At 46.3% G+C, this 6000-nt stretch overlaps 1 protein-coding gene across 1 annotated transcript in view; it reads left to right on the top strand.

Annotated features, from left to right (window-relative positions):
* The first annotated feature begins 2925 nt into the window (after nucleotides 1–2925).
* Nucleotides 2926–6000, top strand: part of Brinp2 (BMP/retinoic acid inducible neural specific 2) — a 102848-nt gene continuing 99773 nt past the window's right edge. Inside the window, exon 1 of the mRNA XM_005363930.2 lies at nucleotides 2926–3743. The gene's annotated coding sequence lies outside the window, so the exon portion shown is untranslated. The remainder of the gene's footprint in view (nucleotides 3744–6000) is intronic.

Here is a 6000-nt window from a genome sequence, read left to right as displayed (position 1 = left end):
CTATATCTCATTCCTTGATCATCTCCCCCAAATATGTGTTCACACATAGACACACCAATGAAAATAAAGCCTATTTCCCATGTTCACTCCTCCTGTGCCCTTCTGTTCACACAATATACAGTGCCCTCCATTCCTCAGGTAGTCTGAACTCCTCAGATAAACCTCCAGCCTTGTGTTGAAGTGAAAAATTTCAAAACTTCCTGTTCTCTTAGCTCTGTTCACTGAACATGTATCCACACACACAAACACACACACACACACAAATGAATAGCCATATTCAGTGCAGATGCTGAATTCAGTGTCTTGTAGTCAATGTTTTTCTTTGTAGCATTTAAACAACAATAACACTAATAAAAATAATAACAATAATAATAATGCATAATTTGTATGGTGGTCATGAAAAAGAAATGACATTATGTATGTGAAGGGCCTCACAATTCAGACATTTAGTTATCATTTAATGGTGATACCTTCACCATTGTCACTATGTTTGTAGCTGTTTCAGACAGAAAGTAGACTTTTGAATCATTGCCACATAAGTGTCTCCATTGTAAGTGTAAAAAGTAAATTTAGTGATTTACATTCCTTGACGTTTACCCAGAAGAAATGATAATGTGTGTGTACCAGCAGTGAAACATGGGAATATTCTGAGCAGGTTCATTAATAATAATAGATTAAAATATGAGCCAGCTTAGATAGTCATCAGCTTCCTGTACCAAGGACAATAATTTGTGGAAAAAAAATAAAGCAGAGACCACTCTACTCACTAATACTTTATATTTTCAGAATCTAAGAGCAAGTACCATCTTTTGGGAATGAGCAATAGGCTACCATTTTTCTTTGGGTGGGTATAAAATTCTGACTAAGAAGAAGCAATCGTTAGCTTCTTGTAACATTGGAAATGATGTGAACAGTGGTTACATCAATGCATAGACATTCTTCAGATGAACTCATGTTGAGTTTTTAAAGTGTGTTTTCCTCATTAAAATATCATTGGGTGGTTTAAGACACCACAGAAGAAAACACAGCCAAGTTTCTTTATTTTCACGCGATCAGTGATCAACGCCAACTCCCCTGCCCCCAGAGTTTCTAGCACTTTGTTCTTTCTGGTGACTTGAGTTACAGCTATTCTACCGTTCATCCATTTATCTCTTCGGCAAAACATTTCACAAGAACCCTGATCTCCATTGTGTTCCTACTTGGGACAGGTTCAGTGGGCCCCTGTCTCTGGGAATCTCAGGGACAACCGGCTCTGCATTGCAGAAACAGATTCTCAGCATTTTAGTAAGATACTTTATCCTAGTTGAAGATCTGGGGACTCCACAGGACCACCGTTCTCTGGCATGTTTTATAGCTTAGACACCTGCAGCATGAAGGAAGAATAACTTGACTAGGATGCAGAGGAGGAAGCAACTGGGAATCAGGAATATAGGAATGAGCGTTTGCAGGCAAGATGCAATTTCTCAGCTTTCCTCACCCACTAGGAACATCTAGCCAATGGACACTTTTTAGCTAACCCAGATATGTACTGCTTTGGCACACATTAAACCTCTGGACTCTGCGTTTTTTCTAATTTTTTACAAAATGACCTCTACTGTGGCTCTTAACACAAGGAAACTAAATCCAGACCCTTTTCTCTTTCTCACTATCCTCTATATAGCCCCACATCACATGACTTAATGGGAATCCCCCACATCCCCTTGCCAGTTTCAACTTCCAGCTCTTCTGTTGAAGTTGCTGTTTCTTCAACAATGACTCTTCCCTGCTCTTGCCAAAATTTAGTGTAGTTCACCAGTTAGTAGAATGTATTTTAGTTTCACACGTTTATTAGAATATCAAAAATATGTTATTCACACCCTTCAACTCAAAGTTAATATTTTTATCCCTCATTCTTTCCTCCTTTCCCTCCCTTTCTCCCTCCCTCAAGGCCCCCACCCCCACCCCAGATTCACACAGGCTCAGCAACAGCACCTGCTTCACAGAAACAAGGCTAGTCCTGTTCTTCTTTCTCTAGTCTTCCTTTCAAAACCGAGTCCCTTTTCCTGACAGCCACTGGAGTGAAAGGAGACACACAAGAGGAAAACAGCACAGGCAAACCAATTCTCTCTCTCTCTCTCTCTCTCTCTCTCTCTCTCTCTCTCTCTCTCTCTCTCTCCTCAGTGCATTTTAAATGTTTCCCCCAAATTCCTCAAGTTTTTTTTGCCGTTGTCCCAACAGTTTTGATGTGGGGGCGTGAGGCGTCTCAATTTAGCTGTCCAGCGATTCTAAGACTCTGCCTAGCCATCTTATAGAATCTCACGGTCTTTAGCCTCCCTCTTTCCCATGTATCTTTGATGTGCGTGTGTGTGTGTGTGTGTGTGTGTGTGTGTGTGTGTGTAGGCGCGCGCGCTATTTCTCACTTGGGGGTTCACTTCTAATTAAGTAATTCAGGAGGCTTAAAAAACAGAACAACCAAATGAAACCTAAATTTAGAAGGAAAATGGATCAAATGGGTCCCCATCTCTGAGAGTTCTGGTTAAGCAAGCAAACAAAATGGGCTGGGACAAATGATTATTGTAACTCAGAAGATTAAAGAAAATGTAATTAGTTCCCCGTCTACTTCCTGTTCCTCAGCCTTTTGACACTTTTTAACCCTCACTTCCAACCTTACATGCAGCCGTGAATTTATCCAATGCTTCCTTATCCTCGCCGGAGAGGGTGGGGGTGGGGGTGGGGACAAGAAAGCAAGAAAGAAAAGGGAAAAAAAAGTCACTGCTGCAAAGCTGGGAGGGTTAACAGAGCTGGTACCCCAGCCTGCCAAAGGAGATTGCCGGTAGGCCTCAGAACCCGCCCCCCTGCCAGGCTTCTCAGCCAATGGGCGTCTGTAGAGAGTGAGGCGCAGAGTTCTATTGGCTGCTAACCTACGTGCATAAAAAAGAACGAGAGAGGCAGGCAGGGCAGCATTGTTATCTTAAGACACTCATCTGGTGTCTGAGTCTGCAGGTGACACTGGTTAGGTACGGAGCGCGGAGTCAGAGTGGGGACGCGCCGAGCTGCAGCCTTAGCATGGAATCTGCCTGCCTGCCCAGCGGCTCGCGGCTCATCCCGCAGTTCCTCCGCTGAGCTCGGCGGATTCGGAAGGACTTGGGAAATGCACCTGCCGCGCGCTCCGAGGACACCGGCAGGTCCTCAGGCAGCCAAAGGAGCCCAGAAGCCTGAGGAACGGTTTCTGCTCATGTGCAAGGCACAGATTTCGGGTGACACGGCGGGTGAGTCTCTTTAGAGTTGGAAAAAAAGGGCAAGATCTTGGTTTCACCTCGGTCGAGGGACAGGGGACTCCTCAGTTGCCTTCCCACTTTCCTCACCTCTCCCACGCCGCGTGCGACCCAGCCTAGCGCTGATCCCACTTCACAGATGCTGTGGGTTCCTGGGATGCTCGCCGCTCCGCGACAAGGCAGCAGGCAAGTGGTCTAACCGCCGTGGCGACGTTGGCGGCAGCGGCGGCGGCGGCGGCGGAGGCAACAGCAAAGCCCAGAGCAGGAGAATTTGAAAAGAGACATCCGTTCCCTCTCTCAAGCTGTGGGGAGAGGCTTCGCATTTCCCCAAAGGAGAAAGATCTACAAGAAATCATGAAGTAAAAACTTTGGAAGGCTGCCACTGGAGATGTTGCACAAAAATCGGGCATCTTTTAGGAGTCTCCTCGCAGTCCTTGGTGGTTTGGGGAGCAGCTGATACAGCAAGAAGGGCTTTTGCAAGGATTCAAGGTAACAGTGCAGGGGGCCGGGCCGTGGGTTTTCTGTATCCCCTTTCGTTGTGATTTTGATGAGTCTTCATTCAACCCTCTTGTCTGGTGTCTGGCAATTGCGAGCAGAAGGAATAACTCCCATTCCGTCCCTTAGTTTCTGTCAGGTGGAGCTTAGCAGTGGACTTTGGGTTTAAGCTGACTCTGGTTTTGCCTCCTGGTGTCGCATGGCTGTCACAGAGCTTGGGCACTCTGCCTGACCTATATTGGTTTTGCCTGGTTTAAGTCCTCAAAGTTAGTGCAACTCCCATTAGCTTTGGAAAATTCATTTGGGCTCCATAATTGCAGAGAATGACAAGGACTTTTGCTTGCCTAGTGATGCTGGAGAGAACTGCACGAGGTTCACCGTGTTTGGAGAGGACCCTAAAGACCTGATATTGCGTTGCACAATACATCTGTGTTCACATGTTCATAAAGCCCTGTGGCATGATTGAGAGGCCAGTCTGTTTCTTCCATGTACATGTAACCAGGGACAAAAAATAATTCATAAGAGTGAACCCCACACACTCTCTTGAGTGTTATAGCAGAAGCTCCTATGGATTGGGTCGATCCTCTTAGTGCCCTGGAGACACTGGTGGGGGGGGGGGGATGCTGCTGTGCTGGAGGAAGGGTCTGCTGATGCCATCTATCAGATTGCTCTCCCTGTTCATACACAGTTGAATGTTGCCTATGGGGTGTGTGTGTTGTGTGTGTGTGTGTGTGTGTGTGTGTGTGTGTGTGTGTGTTTTCACAGCTGTATGCAGTGAAATGCAGGAAGCTAGCTGCTCACAGAAACACTAAGCATGCCTGCCGAGCCCCTGCCCAGGCCTTGAATGCCTGAAGTGTTCCTGCCCAGTAGGAGGCTGAACTTATGCACTGCTGTGCTAGCCCAGAGGAGTTTTCTCTTCACCAAGCAGTCCTTCTGCATGGTACATATTTATCCAGGGTATATAGACTAAAGTCAAATATTAACTAACAATCAGCTGGATGCACTGTAACATGGTTGAGAAGACCTCTCTGTAAAGAACATATGTGTGTGTTTTCCCTGTCCTGGCAGTAGGTTGCTCTGAGTGGGCACATATGTGCTAAGAGAATAACAATTATAAAAGATAATCCGGACCTTATTCCACAGGGACAGTGGTATGTTAGCCTAGGCCAATCAGAAGAATTAAATGTACGCTATGAGTCAAGAATATCTCCCCAGTTTTTTTTGCTAAACATGAACATGTTGTTACTGTTCGTTTCCTCACCCCATGTCCATGCTCTTAGAAGATAGGCAGTGCCAGTATTAACCAGGCAGCTAAAGAATTCTACTAAATCCCCTGGGGGGCAGTCTGATGACATCAGGCAGCAGCTGAAGTGATGCTGGAGTTGGTGCTTTCCCTCTTGGTTTTACACAGTCGTGTGCATGTTATTTGTTTATGACATGACCCTCTGGACTTCCTTCTCACCTAGACTGAGCTGCTCTGTAGCACTGAGAGCATGACCAAGCAATGCTGCCACTGTGGTCCTATCTTACCAGCACCTTAGCTGCCACCTACACTGAGGAAAGGTGCATGCTTGGCTTCTGTGAGGAAGGAGAGGATTTGCAAAGATGCAGAGCACAGATACTGTGTTGAGGGTAAGAGAGCAGACGTCAGTCCAGAGTCTTCAGTGCTGGGAAGCAGCTGGTTTTAAAGGGCTGACAGCTGGCTGGGCTGTAGCCATGGGGAAGGCAGAAGCATTCTTGACTCTCACTTCTCTCTTCTCACCAAAAACTGGAGCTGACTTTCTCCTCCCAGAATGGAGTGGTGTGTGCTACAGTGTGGAAACAAGGAAGATCTGGGGGGACAAAAAGACCCTATCTATCCTCCTTATGCTGGCCTGGTGTTGAGGACAGGAAACATCTTCTCTTCTTGGACCTCAGGATCCTCGTCTGAGTGTTCATATCTGGCCTCCTGACAGGTTGTTTACCGAGCTAAGCCAGAGGGCACAGAACATCCCTGCGTCATCAGCTCCTCCTGATCCCCTTCCCCAAGGTATAGGTTAGCACCTGGGGAGCACCACCTAAGATATATCCCTCTGAGAGGGTTTTCCAGAATCCCTCTCCACTCACAAACAAGAGGTCATCTGAAGGTACCGGAGATGTGTGGGCACTTTCTGCTGACTGGAATGTTCAGTGTTCAGGTTCCTGACTGGTGTTTAAACAAATGCAGTGTGGTGTTATTTCTGGAGGCTCAATTCTTTCCCTTAAATAATAA

Source organism: Microtus ochrogaster (assembly GCF_000317375.1).
Source record: "Microtus ochrogaster isolate Prairie Vole_2 chromosome 6 unlocalized genomic scaffold, MicOch1.0 chr6_random_2, whole genome shotgun sequence".
NCBI lineage: Eukaryota > Metazoa > Chordata > Mammalia > Rodentia > Cricetidae > Microtus > Microtus ochrogaster.
This window is presented reverse-complemented; position numbering and strand designations above follow the sequence as displayed.